We start from the raw sequence: 20,546 nt of genomic DNA, 5'->3' as shown, positions 1-20,546 counted from the left end.
AAAGCAGAGGAGGAACGGCATGAAATTACACATATAATAAACAGATAAGTATTACAATAGCTATATACATATATGACAGGGAAATTGGAGATCAGGTGCAGGGTACAGGATTAAGACCCCCACTATTTCTTCTTCTCGTATACTGCCTTTCTTCTCTTCCACTACACCACCCCCAAACACAGACCTTCAAATCACTTGTAAGCACTGCATTTTTTTCGTTTCCTGCTGCCCACATTTCATCAGCTCTGCACCTCCCTCACATTTTCCTACAATTACAATTGACACATATGTGGATCATCACTCTGTGCGCTTTGCAGAGAGGCCAAGGGTTGGAAGTGCATGTAGTTTGACCAAGGTTATGACCCACTTACAGGAACTGAAAATGCGTGCTGCGCTCAGCCCGTCCCAAAGCTCTCTCATGCCCGGTCATAAACACCCACTCACCCCCTGAAGTCACCTAAACAACTCGAAGTGGCTCAGTCCACAGTATGCACTACACAACAGTCATATGCCGCTTGAAAAAACAGAGGGGGATATTCTCAAGAACGTGTGTTAATTATCACAAAATTAGCTTAACGCAAATACTCACAACGCAGTCTATCGAGTGAAAATAACACTGTGTTAACGTTGTATTCTCAACACGGCGATACCATGCGATTGTCCCACGATAACGCGACAAATGACCACGTTAAAATTAATATGACACTGAAAAAATGTTTAACACGAACGCAAAAAAAGCAGCGATGTCACAAATCGTGATACAAATATCAGCGATAACCAGCGACAGGCCTGCAATTCACACGCCTCACGCGGGAAAATGCACTATAAAAGCAGTTAAAAAAAAAAAGAAAGAAAAAAAAACTGCGTAGCACCATGGATGTACCCGGACCGAGTGCAGAGGACAATGCAAACCACACAAGCCCCCTGGAGGCCCAGGCCAGGACCTCGGGGTCAGGGAAAGGCAAGGACAAGAAAAAGAGAAATACGCAGTTCAGTACGCAGGAAAACACGATCCTGATAACGGAGGTGATATAGCACCATCAACTACTGTTCGTCACCTCCACTGTGTCATTGTCAACAAAAAATGGGATATGGCAGTCCATCGTGGACAAGGTGAATGCAGTCGGTGTCCTGAGGAGGTCAATGGAAGAGGTCAAGAGGCACTGTCATGATGTGAAGCGCAAAACCAAGCAGAAACTCGCAAATAACTAGAAGGCAGCAATGCAGACAGGAGGTTGGTGCCCAGTGCCACAAGAGGAGCTTGATGAGATGGAGGAAATGGTGTTCACAGTCATTAGTGGGGATAGGTGTCAGGAGTTGGGGGACCCGACACTGCTCAACAAGACCTGACACAACAGCAACATGGTGAGTAAGGACCATGACTGGGGGGACAGGGGATATGGGCACAATGGCACACATGCACAATTAAGTAGGGCACACTGCGCACCCACTATGACTCTGGAGCATGTCCCTGATCCCCTTGCCACACTGCAGCATATCTAGGAACAGCAAGTAGGCCCCCGTCTACTATGTGCCCAGAAGGGGGCCGTCCCACACACCACCAATCTCACAACCAACCCATGCACGTGTCAAACCCAGCAATGCGATGTGTCTGTGAGCAACACTGACAATGCAAGTGACACTGCATGACGAATAGCATTGCTGCAGTCAATATACCATGAAATCATGTTGCATGCAACAACACCTAGGTGGCTGACTGTGGACCATATCCGTAAAGGAGCAGGTCACACTCTGACACATCCACGTGCACAAACAACCCCTGATGTCAACAACACATCTGCGGACAAACCATGCCCCAGACCCCCAACTCCCACCAAGAGACCAATGTACCCAAGTATGCAACATCTCAGCACTGTATAAGCACAGAAGTCAAAGGCACACTGCATGAAACGGATAAGGGGCAGCAAAATCAGAGCTGTAGGGGCGACACTTCCAAAATGCAGCACATGAATCACTGACAGAATATCGACGGACAAAATATCGACCTACAGAAACATGGACGCTGGAATATCGAAGGCAAGAATATCGACATCCTATCTACAACATGGTAAGTACAAAAATAGTGGAAAAAAACTTATCGATGTTAAAAATATCGTAATTAAAAATATAGGTTTTTCTTGTAATTAATAAAAGTGTAAAATAAAGTAAATAATACTTATAAACAAAATAAACATAGTTAAAAATGTTTAATAATGTTTAAAATTAATAAATAATACATATACAATATTATAACATTAATTAAACATATACATAAAATATATAATATATACTTACTTAATAATAAGAAATATTTTAATAACTCATAAATTATTAAAAAATATAAATTACAAATACATCCAAACATAAAACAATAACAAATAAAAAGTTACTATTATTTAATACAGTAAAAAAATTAAATAAACTTTCAATATTTTTAACATTATTATTACAATCAAAAAAATAATAAACATATTAAATAGCTAAATAAATAAAAAGTACTATTCAAAGTATAGTAATAATAACATTGGGTGCTACAGTAGGGAAAGCGTTGGATAGTGTTGATGTAAAAATTACTATTCCAACTCTAGAGGGGACAACAGTAGGGAAAACATTAGATAGCGTAGGGGTAAAAATTACTATTCCAACTCCAGAGGGTGCTACAGTAGGGAAAGCGTAGGATAGTGTAGGGGTAAAAATTACTATTCCAACTCCAGAGGGTGTAACAGTAGGGAAAGCGTTGGATAGCGTAAGGGTAAAAATTACTATCCCAACTCCAGAGGATGTAACAGTAGGGAAAGTGTTGGATAGCGTAGGGGTAAAAATTACTAGAGGGTGCAATTAATTAATTTAGTATATTTAAATTACTTCCCACCCTATTCCCCTATAAACCCACAACCCACTCCGGTACTAAAACATAAAATTTACTTAAAAATAACATTATTAATATATAAAAATAGTACACATACAATTTAAAACAATTAAAATACTTAACAAAAACATATTACACATACATAATAAAATACATACAAATAATACAAATATCGATGTTAGTAACATTGAAATTAGTTACATTGATATATATGCTATCGATATTACTAACTTTGATATTACTTACATCGATATAAAAAAATTTGATATTACTTACCTTAGGGTTGATATTCTGTCCAACGATATTCTTGACCTCGATATTCTGTACCTTCGATATTTCGGAATCGATATTTAGACTGCACCGCAGCACACACACATGACATGCAGAGCATATCAACATTGACAACATGTCCAAAACAGAACAGGGGACACAACTGGAGCAGCTTGTCTGTAGAAACTGGCCAATCACTTTTGGCCTGGCAGGGGAAATGTGAGCTGATAATGGACAAGTACAAACACACATATGCAATGTTGAAATGTTCACTGTCCGGCATCAAATAGGCAGCTCCTCACAAGAAGTTACAATGTACATTGTCATGCAGTCTGTATGTAAACATGTACAATGCATCAACATACATGTGAACACATTGTTAAACTGCATCTCCCCGTCACATTGCAGGGGGAATACAAATACCTCCTGCTGAGCAGACCGAACCCCTATTCTCTGATGACAAAGAGGACCTCCACACATTCAACACTGATGCCCTCCAAGAGTTCATCAACAGCTACGTCAACTCAGCTCCAGGTACAGGGCACCCCAGCTGCATCAATGAGACCCCAACCCCTGTACCTACTACACAGAAGAGAGCACCCACCACCACGTCTGCCTCCCAGGATCCCCACTAACAACACATGGCCGTGCAACGCCGTATGTTGGGGTGCCAGGAGAAGATGGCTGAACAGGTGCGGATGGGGTTCGACGGCATGGCAGCCAACTAGATGCCATACGTGAGTGTCTAAGTCCCATCACGGGTCACTCACAGTCCCTAACATACACCCACAGTCCACTTCATGCTCTACAACAATCCATGGATGACATCGCTGGAGTCCTGACTCAGAGACAAGAACAGCTGTCTAGTCCAATTAGCTCCAGCGATGTCACCCGGGAGTTAGGGACACGTGCGGAGGATCATGGAGAACATGGAGCAGACGCAGGCAGAAAGAGCAGCTGCACACCAGCGAGAGCTAGCTGCATTCCTCAATACCCTGAAGACCATCCTCATAGCATTGCTGTCACAAGGCCTGGCGGGGATGAATGCTGCTGCTACCACTCCATCCACATCTCTGCCCCCTGAAGTGTCATTGCCACACTGTGGAAGACATTCCACCTCCGGACCCTGAGGCGTCACTGCCACACAGTGCTGGGGACAGAACACCACCACCCACATGTGAGGCACATGAAACAGCGGAGGATGAAGATGCAGATGAATCTGCCTTGGTGGTAAGAAGGAAGCGGTAGCATTCATATCCACCATGTGGCCTGTTCCTGCTTGGTTCTGCCCTTTGCATCATCACCTTCCACTGTCCCGTGATAATTTCTGCAACACTCACCTTGGACCTCGACATGGACTGCCATATTCTGTTTTGTTACCAATGACACTGCTGACTGGAATCTTCCTCTTCCGATGAACTTGTCATTCCCCAAAGGACTATGGCTGGCCCTCCATGCGTCAACAATGTAAAGTGGGATGTGCATGGCCCTGTACTGCTCCAGCTACAACACTCCACTGAATGTGCATTAAAGATTCATTTTCACACAGATGTGTCATGTCTATGTTCATTCAAGTGTGGAAGTGTGGAAGTACTGCACTGCGCTTGCATTTATCGCGCTATTGTTTTTAAATTACCTTTTCTCTCTCCTTAGTTGCTTTCTGTTAAGCACAGTTAGTCCCCTGATTTTAAAACGTCACCGCCGCATTGCTGCATCTTAATTGTCCCCTTCACCGCTATTGGAGCGGGCCGGACCCTCGCGCTAGTATTTTGGCGGGCGCCATCTTGGGTGGGTGCTAGGGAGCGCTAACATTCGCCGTGCTCTAGCAGTCAGGTGGACTAGCTAGAGCCCTATATTAATCAGTGTAAATGATGCGCAGCGTGTGGGCGCAGCGCGCAAGCCGTCGCTACGCCGGAGTCACGCCAGAGTCCAGCCCGTCTGCGCCCGTCCGCGCTGAGGACGGGCTGGACAGCTGGACGTCTGATCATGACATCGCCACCCTCCCTAAACACAGGTATTCTCGCCAGACTATGCTGAAATTGAAACCTCTGAGCCTTAAATGCTCACATACCTGTTCTCCTGACGACTTGCTACGCCCTCTTACTTGTGGCTGTGGCATTGCCATTATGGTAAGCCCCCCTATCCCGCATATGAGATATCGAGCTAAGCAATATACAGCTCCGGTATGTAGGGTGGAGAAAGAAGGGTGTATTCTTCTAAACGCCCGATCACTTGTGAAGAATAATATCCTGTTTAGGGAATTTGTTTCTGACAGGAAGCCGTCCCTGGTCTTCATTACTGAAACCTGGGGAAAGGATTCCTCCGACCCTGATCTCATCGAAGCAATCCCGGAGGGTTACTACTTAGTGCGTCATGATAGAGTTGGCAGGATGGGAGGAGGGATCGCTATTTTATATAGGAACCACCTACACTGCCACACTGCTGCTGTCATTGATCCTAAGGACAGCTTCCAGGCCCTCTCCTTTTCCATAAAGGATGATCACTCAGCGTTCCTACATGGAATGTTGGTATACCGCCCTCCAGGTCCTCGAACGGACTTTGGCCAGCGGCTGCTCCAAGCCCTAGAACCTTTCTTTGGCCAAAAATAATTCACTATCTTAGGAGATTTCAATTTCCATTTGGAAAAACAGGATAACAAGGACACCATATCTCTGTTAGACAGCATGTCAGCCTGCGGCTTTAATCAGTATGTCAAAGGGGCCACTCATCGAGCTGGGCACACGCTCGACGGAATTTTTTCTAACGATGAGAGGCTGCTGATTGAAGACTCCATCCCTCTTTCATGGTCTGACCATCTGGCCGTCTCTTTTCAGCTCTGTTGTCGGCATACATCTGAGCCGGTAAACACGCCATGTAATCAAGAATTCCTGAGAAACTATAGGGATATCTCTAATAGCTCCTTTGCCCCATGGGCTTTTAACTTCTGCCTCCCTCTGGAAGAAACTGTGTCTACAGCCGCTATGCATTACGAAAAAACTATGACCGAAGTCCTAGATCAAATTGCCCCGTTCCAATCTCGACAACGTGCCAGGAAGAGGCCTTCAGCTCCCTGGTACTCAGAACATCTGAGACTCATGAGGCAGGAGGTAAGGCGACAGGAGCGCCTCTGGCACGCAGGTTGGGACCTCAAAGATAAGGAAACCCATAAGGCTTTGCTCAGGAAATACAAGGCTGAAATTATAAAAGCAAAACAGGAATATTTTACGACCCTCACAACCTCTCTGTCCTCTCCTAAAGAGCTCTTTCGGGTTGTAGACTCATTGATAACTCTGCAAACCCCTGACCCGGTAGTGGCGTCTCAAGAGCTATGCGACAATATTGCCTCTTTTTTCCAGACAAAAATATTGGACATCTACTCGGCCTTAGAACTTCAAAAATCCCTTATGAGTGCCCCCCCTGTTGTAGGGGCGGTAGCTTCTGCTATGGCTGAAAAGCCGTTGGTGGGGACTCTTAGCTCCTTTCCCCCTCTCTCCGTGGAGCTGCTGGATAACCTCCTTAACAAAATCAAATCAGGTTCTCCGCTAGATGTGTGCCCTCTTAGGATCTTTAAGCAGTGCAGGGAATTTTTTCTGCCTGTTTTGACGGACATTATGAACTGAGCTATAAGAGATGGTTCCTTTCCCTCCCAATGGAAAAGTGCTGTGGTAAGACCTCTCTTAAAAAAGCCCTCTCTTGATCCGTCGGTCCTAAAAGATTTTAGGCCCATTTCCCTGCTCCCGGCCCCAGCAAAGCTGTTAGAGGCGCATCTTAACATGCACTTCGCCGCTTTTGTTGAGAATTCGGATTGTCTTGATCCCTCTCAGCATGGTTTCAGGAGGGAACACAGCACCGAGTCAGCCCTCACCATAGTGCTAGATGACATCCGCTCACGCGTTGATGAGGGCCAGACCACCCTCCTGATCCTCCTAGACCTGACGGCGGCTTTCGACACCCTCTCCCCCTCAGTCCTAACATCTCGGCTGAGGGAGATTGGTGTACTAGGCACAGCCTTGGATCTTCTCACATCTTTTCTCACTCACTGAGTTCAAAGAGTGAAGCTGGGGGAATTCCTATCTCCATCCCACCCTGTGCAATGGGGGGTCCCTCAGGGGTCGGCACTTAGTCCGACCCTATTTAACATCTACGTGACCCCACTTGCCAGGCTTATTAGATCTTATGGGATGGAGATAGTCTCCTATGCGGATGACACTCAGATCCTCGTCTCTCTCTCCCAGGCTAGCGCTCAGACTGCCTCCAACTTTAGATCTTGTATGGAGGCAGTCGGTCAATGGATGATCTTGAATACGCCTAAACTAAACGGAGAGAAGACCGAGGTGATGGTGTTCGGAGGGAAAGAGGACATCTGGTCATCGTGTTGGTGGCCAGACTCATTGGGTGCCTGCCCCACCCCCACCTCCTCCGCAAAAAATCTTGGAGTGGTGATTGACCCCTCTCTTGATATGGGCAAACAGGTCAGCCGCACCATCTCTTCCTGCTGGGGCATTATTCATGTCCTAAGGAAGATTAGGCACTATCTATCCTTGCAGGCAAGGAAACAGCTTGCTGTTGCCCTTATTGGTTCCAGGATGTACTACTGTAATGCGCTGTATGCGGGCATAAATAAGACCCTGCTGCAGCGCCTACAGGTGGTCCAAAATGCCGCTGCCAGGTTTGTTCTGGATCTTCCGAGACGTACTTCAGCCACAGCGGCTAGAAAGCTGCTACATTGGCTTCCCGTTGAGTCTCGCATTCATTTTAAGATTCTGAGTATGACCTACAGGGCTCTGGCTAGAAATAGTCATACCGGTGTTGGATCTATCCTATTTCGGTATACCCCTGTAAGGGACCTGCGGTCCTCGAGTAAACTCCTGTTATCTGTTCCCCGCTTCAGGAAAGTGAAATGGGGAGGTAGGGCTTTTTCCACTCTTGCGCCGAAGGGGTGGAATGCCCTCCCTTTGGAAATAAGATCCCTGCCTACTCTCCAAACTTTTAAAAAGGCTCTAAAAACATACCTCTTTGTGCAAGCGTATCTGCAGTAATTTATTGTTTTGATCAGTTTTGGTAGGCGCCTTGATGCCTTCGGGTTATTGTTTTTGCGCTATATAAATTTTATTCAATCAATCAATCAATCAAGTATGGATGGATGTAGGGTCAGCGAGTCCCCCTTACCTCCACGTTGCTCATGTTGTGGCACTTGAGTCACAGGGTGCTACATTGCCGATTGCGGTCTAGTTGGCGCCGACACTACAACAGAGACACACGCATTAGTTTCTTCCTTGTCCAGGTCAGGACGGAACCATCCCCAGTGCCCCGGGTCATTGTTCACACCCCTATGCTGGACTTGCATACGCAAAGCCAGCCCACTCCGCTCACGCTCACAGGGGGGACGACAACGCTACACTTCCCAGGTCTTCCCTGTCATGCTCTGTTGATCACAGGTCTAGTTGTTAGCATGCCACAGCCACTCCCTCACAACTGGTTCACATCCATGCCACATCCATCTAGCACACGGTTCACAGCACATGTGACCAATAAAACGGGCCAGGCGCACATGCTGGAAGCCATTTCCACTCTCTTTCTGGGTGTATATGTGTGGTTATTATTTATGCATGAGGGCCTAGGGCACTACCACATCACATTCCCCACTGCCAGAGGTGACATGATGGAGTCCGCACCACAGGACTCAATCAGAAAGGGCCCATGACTTGAGGTGCACAGAGTTGGTGGCATCCGAGGCACTTTGGCTGGCACGGGCATACCGTCACGGGACGGGGACTTTCGGTGCACTGAGAAAGGAGCACCTTAAGTGCTGAGTGGGTGTGCAGCTTGCGATGTTGCACTGCCCTGATGGTCTGGACTGGTGAGGATTTGTGTGTGCCCTGCTTGACCGCAGTGTAGGCCTGAGCCATCGGGCTGCGCGTGCCGACTGCCACGTGGCGTGACCTCACGGTTCCCAGAGTTAGTGGCACAATAGGGCTGAGCGGGTGTGCAGCCTGCGATGATGCTGTATGCACTAATATGTTCTTTGCCTTTGCGAAATCAAGACCCCAGAATCACGTGTGTGACCTTCGGTGCAGGGCTGCATGATGTGGAGGCTGCCGAGGTCGCGAGCTCTGGGCTTGGAGCTTTCACCGACACGTGCTCGGCCCTCTTGGAGACACACCGGTGGCGGAAGGTGAGCAGTGAGGCCTGGGTGCGCAGGGGCTGGCAAGCACCGCTGGGAGGTGGAATGGGTTGGGGTGCAGCAGCCTGGGTGTTTAGGGGCTGGCAAGCGATGATGGCGTGTGCAATTATGTGAACTCTGCCATTCATGACTCTGTTTCAGTTAATGGGCCTGGTGGACTGCATTGTATACCGCCACTTGGATAGAGACACACCGGTGGCAGCAGGTGAGCACTGAGGCCTGGGTCCACAGTGTCGGTACTCCCTCTCCCCTCTCCCTCTCTCTCTTTCTCTCTCCCTCTCCCTCTCTTTCTTGCTCTCTCTCTTTCTCATTCTCTCACTCTTTCTCTCTGTTTCTCTCTTTTTCTCTCACTCACTCTCCCTCGCTCACACTCTCCTGCTCCCTCTCTTTATTTCGCTCTTTCTCTCTCTCTTTCTCTTTCTCTTTCTCTGTGTCTTTCCCTCTCCCTTTCTGTCTCACTTTCTTTCTCTCTAGCTTTCTCTCTCTGTCTGTCCTTTGATGGGGGCATGACACACCTTTTTATCTTGGATTTTGTCTTCCAGGCTGTGATTTACAGATTGTCCAGAGAAGACCCGCCATGACTCTGCTAAATATTTGTTATGTATTTAATTTGAAATAACCAATTTGTTTAGAAATTAAAAGTGGAATGAATGGTTCTCCTTTTTCTGACCACACATGAATGTTGTTTTTTGTAAATGTGCAACATCATGCAAATTGTTTGGTTCATGATTCCGTAAGGTTGATGAGAAATATCTTTGTCTGGGGGGGGGGGGTAAGGGGGGTAGGGCCAGGGGCAGGGGTACCTGGGGGAGGGGGGTCGCAGGCCTAGGGGTGGTGGCAGTGGGTGTTGTGGCCCTCTTGGGTGTCCGAGCTGCATGATCAGTAGCTCCATGGCATCTGTTGTTCTTCAGGTGTGGCGTGGGCTGGGCTCCCTTTCATGGTGCAGGTTGTCATTTGAATCTACACAGGGGCAGTGCAGGTGTTAAATCCCTGCTGCTAATACGCCTTATCGCCTGCTTTGGGATCTTATGGTAAATCTGGCTGGTCGTTGAGAATGTTGCGAAGTGGTGTTTTCATGGGTTTTTGCACGGGAACGCCTCCTCTGCCTCTCATTAACGTTAGTTGGTGGTGTCATCCGTAGTGATGTTTTTTGCGGCTGCTATCGCAGGGAAACTGGTAATATCGGCTGTTAGCACCAGCTTGTAAATGGTGCGATAACTTTATCACCACTTTGGCTGTGATGAAGTGCTGATAACTCGGCAATAAGTCATTGAGAATATGCCCCAGAGAAATCAAAGATCTGAAAAAAACAAATACTGCTAGGGAATTCAAGAGGAGGAAAAACTTAAAATATAAATGGACTGTATTGCTGACATAGATTACCTGAAAGGTGTTTACAATCAGTCAGCAGTAAGCAATCAAATAACTATTTTTACATGTAAAGTTAGGGACATGAATTTCGGGCTTAATAGGGACAGTTTTTGAAGCCGTTTATTATTTTTCATGAGCACTTGGTCCATTTATAGCTCTGCTTGTATGAGCACTGTTGCTGTTTCAGTGATGATCGAGTCCATATATAAATGAGCGAATGAGTTCAAGGCTAGTAGCTGCGGGATTTGAGTGTATGGCAGGATGAATGGGTGAGTTAGCATGAATGATTGAATGCGTAGTATTATGATCAATGCGTGCTGATGGTAGGAAGATATTCTCCTCCAACAATATTCCTGCTGAAGCACTCTCCAGTTCATCCATTACTGCATCCATTCTTCCATCTACAATCACCAACATTCACCCACTCACAAACCCCGCATCTGTTGGTTCGCCCATCCGTACACCATATGTACACAAGCTCACTCATAAATCACCAAACATTTAATATGGTGGTATGTGTGTGGTTGATGCTATCTAGCAGTAGCTTATGTGTAGAACCGGTCCTGTCTGCATCCTCTGGTCTTCTAGTCTAAAGTGGTGCTTTGCTTCAAGAAGCCATGAAAGTGCTCTATGCATTGATGAACAATGCAGCCCTATAGACTGCAGGCCCTTTTCCTTTGAATCGCAGCGCCATTGTGTACCCTCTGACCTGCCTTAAGACAAGGCCAACCCCCTGTGCATCCAAGACACAGTTTTATGAATCAATTGGGAGTTCACGTGAAATGAGTGGAGACTTCCAGGGTGTGGTCGCACCAACACCTGACGTTAGATCACTGATTTTTCTACAGCCATTTTAAATGTTCTCCACAAATGATTTAAATGACCAAAGCAAAGTCACAATCATTTAAAAAAAAAAAAGCACACCTGGGCAACTTGAATGTGCAGGATACAGATTGCTTACATGTCCATGCGATGCACTTACAGTAAATACGGAAAAACATAGGTCCCGATTATGAGTCTGTCAGTCCACAGACCACCAGACTTGCCGGGGCACAGCGGTGGCAGTCTCCTGACTGCCCTATTACAATATGAACTATAGGACCGCCACAGCTGCCAGGGAACCGCCATTCCCTGGCAGACTTGCATCGGTCAGGAGGCAGTAATCTGCTTGGCAGGGCCGCTGCGGTCCCGCCAAGCATATTACAAGTTTCCTCTCCTCCATGGTTTTCATTGCGGTTCCACTGTCATGAAAACCGTGGTGGAGAGGGAACAAAGAGGGCACTATAGGGACCACTTGTGCCTCACGCCCTGTGGATGTACACAGGTGGGCACAACCTGTGCCCCCCTGTATGCATGCACGCCAGTCCCTGCACGGCATAGACTTTTCAGTCCATGCAGTGCAGGAACTGTTTTGGCCGTTCCCAAAGTGGTACCCATTTTCAGGGCACCACTGTGGAAACTTCAAAAATAAAGACTGCCAGACAGTTGGAAACTCCTAACCTAGTGGGCGGTCTGACCACGGCTTTAGCAGTTCTGGCGGCGGGGCAGACCTGGTGCTGCAAGTTTACTAAATGCAAAAGAGAGTAAGTAAATAGATACTTGGAGATTATGAGCCTTAAAATGATGGTGGTGGGACGTCCACCATCAGGCCGTTGGTGGTGGTTCCGCCCACCGAATTATGATAGCGGACAAATAAGGATGGGCGGAGAAACCAAACTCCATGCATCCGACGGGCTCAAGGAGCCAGTCAGTGTGTCAGAGGGACTGCAATCCCTACAACAGTGGCGGTGCCTGCTCAGACACTGCCGTAGGGATTACAATGTCCCTTTCTACCGGCCGTTTCATGGCGGTTCCCCCACCATGAAAATGCAGGCAGAAAGTGACTTTGGGGGCCCATAGCAGCCCCCATTTCCTCCTGTGGGAGGCACCACATGGTGCCTGCCACATAGTGCAGGGATATGCAAAATGTGTTGTATTCGTACTGCAGCATGTGCTGGAGCACTCAGCACACGTCGCAGTACAAAATATACACATTGCAACTGCCTTGAAGGCTGTCGCCTAGTAATCCCAATAGCAGGACCGCCGACAGGATGGTGGTCGGACTAAAGACAGACCGCTATCATAGTCAGGCCCTAAGGTATGCTACAGGGTATTAGCTAAACAAAGAAAATCTTATTGGTGCTTGGATGAATTAGCAGAGCACAGCCGTCAAAGACAAGAAGGCCTCTAAGAAAAGTTAGGTGTTCAGGAAAAGGCGGAAGGAAGAGATACTCTGTAAACTCAAAGGGACTGTGTTCCGAATCAAGACCACAGTTTTGTCCAAGTTTAACTTAACCCATCAATTACCCATTCACTCCTTGATTAACCTGAAACAGAGTAGAAAGAATCATTTATGAACTGAACCAGCTAGATGAATACTAAGCTGGGTACCAATGAAATGAGTATGGAAGCAGAGGGCCCCATTCACAGAACTAACTTAAGACAAAATCCTAAACTTACTACTTTTGGTATTCACAGAAGTTAGGATTTTGTCTTAAGTTTGTCTTAAGACAGACTAAAGACAAAATCCTAACTTCTGTGAATACCAACAGTAGTAAGTTTAGGATGTTGTCTTAAGTTAGTTCTGTGAATCGGGCCCAGAGTCTTTGGAATTGACAAGTTTGGCTCAATTTAGCTGTTCAATATGTGGAGAAATCAGGCAAAATACTGAGGGACCCCTCACTTAAGGGGTGGTTTCGAGCAGAGAAAGAAATGAGGTGGGCCTGATGGAAGTGGTTAGCAAGCAATGAGGCCAAGTCTGCGATCCAACAGGACTAGGCTAATCCAACAGGATGGAGTGCTCAACAGTGTCAAACACCACGAACAGGTTGTGGCGAGTGTGCCATTTGCAGAGCGCTCTAGCGCTTTTTGCTGCCAACAGGTGTGCCCTATTTAAGGTGAGCTCTATTGTAGCTCGGCCTTGGACAAGGGAACAGCACGCACGCGCGTTATGCTGCTGCTGTAGTAGGCTGCAGGCTGCTTATTTTAAAAAAAATGTGTTTTTTCATTTTCCTTATTTTAATTGGTATTGCGCTCTGTTTTACTCGCGCTTGCAGCGCCCACATACCTGCACCTTAAATTGTGCCCCTCACCGCGTTTTGAGCGGATTTGTCATCTAGGGCTAGCGTTTTTGCGCGTGGCCGCCATCTTGGGGGTGGTTGTGGCGAGTGTGCCATTTGCAGAGCGCTCTAGCGCTTTTTGCTGCCAACAGGTGTGCCCTATTTAATGCTCGCTTTACCCGCGCAGCGGTAGCGCCTGGTCGGCGCCTGAGTCAAGCCAGAGTCCTGCCCGTCTGCGCCCGTCAGTGGCTCGGAGGCGCTCGGGGCGGCGGGTCAGGCTCGGTCTTGCATTATGTGTCGGTCTGGACCTCTCACGCTGCGCTATACTGCGGGGGAGCTCCGTGCTCTCCTCACTGGTTCCAGTGGCTGCTGTACTGTCTTCCCTGGGCGTCACCGCGGTAAGTCCATCTGCCCCGGTTGTGGTTGGCGCCCCTCACGTGCTCTGCCCGGGCCCCCTGGCAATTCCTGCGCCAGTGTGCGATATCCCTGCATGCTACTTAACACCAGATCAGCATGCAGACACGCTCAAGATATCTTTGAGCTACTGGACACGGCCAAACCTCTGTGCCTCATGCTTACTGAGACATGGTGGGGAGAGTCGTCGAACCCGGATGTGGCCATGGCTGTCCCGCCTGATTACAATGTCTTCAGGAAGGACAGAGCGGTGGGAAGGGGTGGCGGAGTGGCACTGGTGGTGAGGAAAGATCTGGCTTGTACTATTCTGCCAGTGGAGGATATTCGTGGCTCGGAGGCCCTTGCTTTTTCCATCTCTCTGGCCCCGCAGCAATCAGTAAAGGGGCTATTGGTCTATAGACCTCCTGGCCCGCACGGAATGTTTTTTGAAGATCTTGATTCCGTTTTACTGAGTTTGGCCTTGAAAGCAGAACACTGTGTTCTGGCCGGGGATTTCAACTTCCGGATGGACGATTCGCTTGATGCGGCCGTTATTAAAATCATAGAGGCCACGGCACCATTGGGATTGCATCCCTATCTACATGGGCCGACGCATGACAAGGGGCACACTTTAGACCAGGTTTTCTCGACTTCCCCTCTTGAGGGGTTAGAGATTATCCCGGTTCTATGGTCAGACCATCGGCTGGTTAAATTTTCCATCTGTGGCACAGTTAAATTGACTGTAGCCGCCCCACGGCAGCATGGTCAAACCCATAGGGCATATCATCGAGTGACCCCTGAGATGCTGGCTCAGGCTGCTCTGGATCATCCTTGCCCTCTCGTGGGTGACCTGTCGCAGGATTTGGAGTCCCTGCAGGTATGGCTGACTGACAGGCTTAACGATCTTGCGCCGGAACTAGCCCCTCGTCGCACTCCGAAACGAGTCTCCGCCCCCTGGTTTACCGTTGCACTGTCGGCTAAGCGGCAGCAGTGTAAGGTGGCCGAAAGAGCTTGGCGGGTTAAATATAATGAGGTGGCTAAGGTGACTTTTAAGAACATGGTTAAGGAGTATCACCGGGAGATTCGCCTAGGTAAGAAAGCCTACCTGGCAGGGAGGATAGAAGCTGCCTCCAACTCCTGCAAGGAGATTTTCTCTATAGTCAGGGAATTTACATCTCCACGGTTAAACATCGCTGAGGAGAGGCCCTCCGACTCCTGGGCGGCGGATCTTGCCGGCTTTTTTACGAGCAAGATCCAACTTATACAGGCCTCTTTCCCAGCGGTTACACCCGCGGAGCGAACTGCCACTGAGGCCATTCGATCGCCTCTGGCCTTGCCAGGTCTGATACTGGGTGCTTTTCCATCTATATCGGAGCCCGCCTCTTTAGCACTCATGGGCAACTTGAAATCTGGCTCGCCCCTGGATCCTTGTCCTGCTAAGATACTGGCGAAACTGGCTGATGTGATCAATCCTTTGGTCAATCCGCTGCTAAATCTTTCATTGAGCCAGGGAGTGGTCCCGCAGGCTTGGAAGCAGGCAATGGTCATCCCGCTGCTTAAGAAGCCTGGTCTGGACCCTAAGGCCCTTGTTAACTACCGGCCTATCTCTCTGCTGCCGGCTCTTTCGAAAATTGTTGAAAAGCACGTACAATCGGTGCTTTCCAATTTTCTAGAGGCGAATGAGATTTTGCATGCCTCCCAGTCAGGTTTTCGCCCTAATCTTAGCACCGAGACTGCGCTCCTCGAGGTCTCTGAAACAATCAAGGAGATCTTGGATCCAGGGGGTAAAGCCATGCTGGTGATGTTGGATTTGTCGGCGGCTTTCGACACCGTTCCCCATGAGGGTCTTCTCACAAGACTCTATGAGATAGGACTTCGGGGAACGGTGCTCAGCTGGTTTTCTTCCTTTCTAGCCGGCCGCCGGCAAACGGTCTGGGCCTCACCAGATTCCGCCGTGATGCCTCCATTGGGAGTTGGGGTCCCTCAGGGCTCTATTCTGAGCCCGACCCTCTTTAATATCTTCATGACCCCTTTGGCGGCATTTGCGGAGTCGTTCGGGGCCCGGATCGTATCTTATGCCGACGATACCCAGCTCCTCTTCTCGTGTAAGAGAGGAGGAGATTTCGAGGGGGAGAGTATCCGGGATTGCCTTGGGGCTGTGTTCCAATGGTTCCAACTGCACAGCCTCAAGTGCAATTCCGACAAGTCTGAGATACTCTTCTTTGGGTGCGACACGGAGCCAGACTGGCAGGCCTGGTGGCCTATCGACATGTTCCCCCCTACGCGTTCTTCCCAAATAGCGAAAAACTTGGGTGTTAAGTTGGACACGGGGCTGACAATGAAAGCCCACATATTATCAACACAGGCGATAATATTATCGCTGCTTTTATCGGCAGAAAACTGCCGCTAAAGCCGCTTTTGCGGTAGAAAACTGCAGCTAAAGCCGCTTTAGCGGCAGTTTTCTGCCGATAAAAGCAGCGATAATTTTATCGCCTGTGTTCATAATATGCCCCAAAGGAAGTTTAGATCTTCAATAGAACGACAAATATATTTGATTTAATATAAGAAAACACGCTGAGAGCATCATAGAACGTTTGAGTAGCAATGGCTTTTGTGAGCAGGGCTTTGGATCAAAAATATTCACAGTATTATTAGATAGATTTTAGTGAAGCAGAATTTCTTATGAGTGTCTTTGAGAAGTTTTTCTTAATCATGTATGGCAGAATTGTAGTCATATCTGGAATCTTTCATCGTAGTGGGGATTCTGGTGATGTCAAAAGTATAATGTAAACATTAAATATTAACATACTATAATATTTGTTGAATGTCTTTATAAGAAATCGGGGTATTGGTTGAGGGAAGTGAGAAACTACCTGGTACCATAACCCCAAGCCCTTCAAAGGTGAATCACTAAAGCCAGTAAATGATCCTAATAACCTGGGCTCAACCCCCTGGTATATATTGGCGCAGAACAGACAGGCGTAACTTAAATTCAATGCATTACTTTGCCATTCTGTGTGCCTCTGGCTGCTTGTGTATTCAGTGTTGGGTGTTTGAGTGACAGGAGCTGGCAATGTGCATTCACTGTACACAGTCAAAAGGGGGGATGAGGTGTGCCCTGCCTTGCTTGGGTGACTGATCGCTCAGCTGAATAGACCTAGTCTGAAATCAGAGTGCTGGGAGGAGTTTTGAATTGCCTGTTTCTCCTTTTTCACAATGCTGTCTCCATCCCCTGTGGTCATGCTGCACCAGGGAGGACAAGACCGGTTAGGACAGGGTTTAGAGACCCTTGCCACAAAGAGAACAATAACAAAATGAGGTATAAGTACTGGACCTAAAACCCCACGTTTTTAGATGAGTTCAAGGAAGTTTAAGGAACAAGAGGACCCTGCCAGGAAGAAGAGCTGAAGAATGGTGTGAGGAGCGCTGCCTTTTCTGAGTGAGAGGTGCATTGACCTGCAGTTGTAGATTCTGTCAGAGGTGGAGGAAAAGGACTAGCTCATTTTGCCCTGCTGTGGTATCCTACTTGTGAAGAATTTCCAAGGGCTTGCATGTGCCTGCATACACCTGGAAGTCTGAGGGAGATAAAAGACTTCATGAAAATATCCTTGTTGGTTATCAAGGGGAACCTGCCTGGAAGGAGAGCAGAAGGAGTGTGTGAGGATCAGTTGCAGCTCTGGGCTAGAGCAGGCAAAGGGATGGACTATTATTCGCCCTTTTTGAAGAAAAGATATACTGAGTGCGGTATTTTCCCCCATCTCGAAAGTGAAAGAGCGTGAGGAGCGTTTTTTGTTACATGACCAGTGCATGGGGAGCACTTTTATCCCTGTTGGAATCCACGTTGGAGCGTTGGGCTTGAGGGCAGTGTAAGTGCTCTGGCCTTCCTGCAGCACGTGCAGTGCTGCACTTTCCTCCACGGCTCTGAGCAATAGGAGGGGAGAGCTGAGGTGGAAGAAATGCTCTACGGGAAAGGCGGGGGCCTCATCGCCCCCCGCAGGTATGGCAGGACGCTGGCCCCCCTCTCCCTTGTATCGACGGTCCATGGTGGGGCCCGCCCCGCTGCATCATCATAACACGATGGGCGCGCCTCACCATCGATTGGTGCAGAGCCCCCCAGTTGACCCGGAAGCGATTGGATCGCTTCCGGGTCAAAGGGGGGAGCTGAGGTCAGACCAGTTAGAACTGGTCTGACTGGTGAGGGTTATAAGGCTGGGGAGCGCGGGAGGCGTCCTCTAGTTCCCGCGCTCCTCAGGCCTGCTCTTTGCCCCCCAGCCTTCTAGGAGGCTGTTATCTTTTTTTTTCTCGTTTTAGGCACGCCGTTCGCAGATAGCATTGGAGAACGGATCGCAACGTTAGGAAGATCCAGCGGCGCATGGAGCGTGTTGGTGGCGTTGTTGTTTCTGTTCCCTCTGCAGGTAGCGGTGGAGCGTGGATTGCGTCCCCTGCAGGTAGCGGTGGAGCGTGGATTGCGTCCCCTGCAGGTAGCTGTGGAGCGGGGATCGACAACAACGATTCCGGAGAGCTGGCACGGGTGTGGGCATTGCAGCTGGTTTTTCGCACTCACAGGCGCTGCAGGTACTGGTGGGGGATTGGAGCGGGAGCGCGGCCTGAGTGGGTGGCGAGGCTGCAACAGAGGCAGCACTGCTCGTCTGGGCCAATTTTTTCAGTCCAACCGCATAGCATGGCAGTTGAAGGTGGTGTTTTTTACAGTCGGAAAAGCCGATTTCGGAATGGCAGACTCGTAATTGACAAACATTGTGGGACTCCCCTTTCTACTTCCTGGATGCTTTGCTCGAGCTATCGTTTTTAAAGTAATTCAGTGTGTAGGGTGCACGGGGGCGATCAAAGGTTCTCCTTGGTCAGTAATTTCTCATGCAGTTGAAAAACGTTTTTTTCTGTGATTCTGGGCAGATCGTTTTAACAGTCATTGTGCCCCGAAGTTTGAACTGTTACTGGTGCTCATGTAAATGTTCTGATACCTATTTTGAGGGTTTTCGGCTTGATAGTGGATAGCATATTCGCTTCTTTTAAGGGACATCTCTTGTGAAATCACTTTTTCAAGGTTGAATAAGTTTGCACTTGTGTGTATATATGCTAATCTTGTGTTTCAACATAGGACCACATTAAGGGGGGCTCTGCTTGGTAGGATGACGTGGAGTAAAGCACAAGTTACTTACCTTTGGTAACGATATATCTGGAAGAAAGAGTATTTAGTATTGGATTCCTTACCTTAGAATATCGCCAGGCGTCAGACTGGATCCAGAAATTTTTGCATAGCAGTACCCATGCACATCGGTAGACGTCGTCCGCGGTGTCGTAGGTGCCGTGATGAAGTCGTCGGAGTACTTAGACGCCGCCCTCGCTCGCTGACGTCAGTTCTTATACATAGCTTTTCCGCGCCAGAAAACACGTGTGCAGCGAGACCCATGTAGCTGCCTGACAGATGTCCTGCAAGGGGACTCCCCGGCCCAGGGCAGTAGTAGCCACCGCGGCCCGAGTGGAATGGGCCCTCAGCCCAACAGTAGACTCCTTTTTAGCCAAGGAGTAGCATGCCTTGATGCACAACACGACCCACCGAGAGATGGCATGTTTGTGCACCGCCCGTCCCTTCTTCACACCTACATAACCAACGAAGAGTTGGTCATCCACCAGGAACTGGCATGTGCGATCAAGGTAGAAGGAGAGCGCATGTTTTGGGTCAGACGGTGGAGCCTCTCTTCCTCTTTCGAGGGATGCGGAGGTGGTAGAAGGTGGGCAAGGTGAAAGCCTGATGTGGAAGGCTGTGACTACCTTGGGCAGGAAAGAAGGACGGGTACGCAAGACAACCTTGTCCAGATGGATAGAAAGGAAGGGAGGTTTGCAAGAAAGAGCCTGGAGCTCACTCACCCTCCTGGCAGAGGTGATGGCAACCAGGAAAGCAGTCTTTAGAGTAAGAAGACGGAGAGGACAGTTATGAAGTGGCACGAAAGGAGCACACATCAAAAAGGTAAGAACAAGATTCAAGTCCCACTGAGGCATCACGAAAGGAACAGGAGGGAACATATGAGTGATGCTCTTCAAAAACCTATTTACAACTGGGGACGTGAACAAATAGGGCTGATCAGGGAGCCTTAAGAAGGCGGAAATGGCAGAAAGATATACCTTGATAGTGCCCAGAGCAGAGCCCTGCTGGGCAAGAGATAGAAGAAAGAGGAGAACCTCAGAAAGAGGGGCAGAAAATGGATCCACAGCCTTTGCTGCACCATGCCACAAATTTGTTCCACCTGCAGGTGTATACCGTCTTTGTGGAGGGACTCCTGGCTGCCAGAATGACATCACAAACTTCAGTAGGCAAGTCAAATGGCCTCAACTGTCGCTGCTC

This window comes from Lissotriton helveticus, chromosome 7 (genome assembly GCF_964261635.1).
Source record: "Lissotriton helveticus chromosome 7, aLisHel1.1, whole genome shotgun sequence".
In the NCBI taxonomy this organism is placed as follows: Eukaryota; Metazoa; Chordata; class Amphibia; order Caudata; family Salamandridae; genus Lissotriton; species Lissotriton helveticus.
This window is presented reverse-complemented; position numbering follows the sequence as displayed.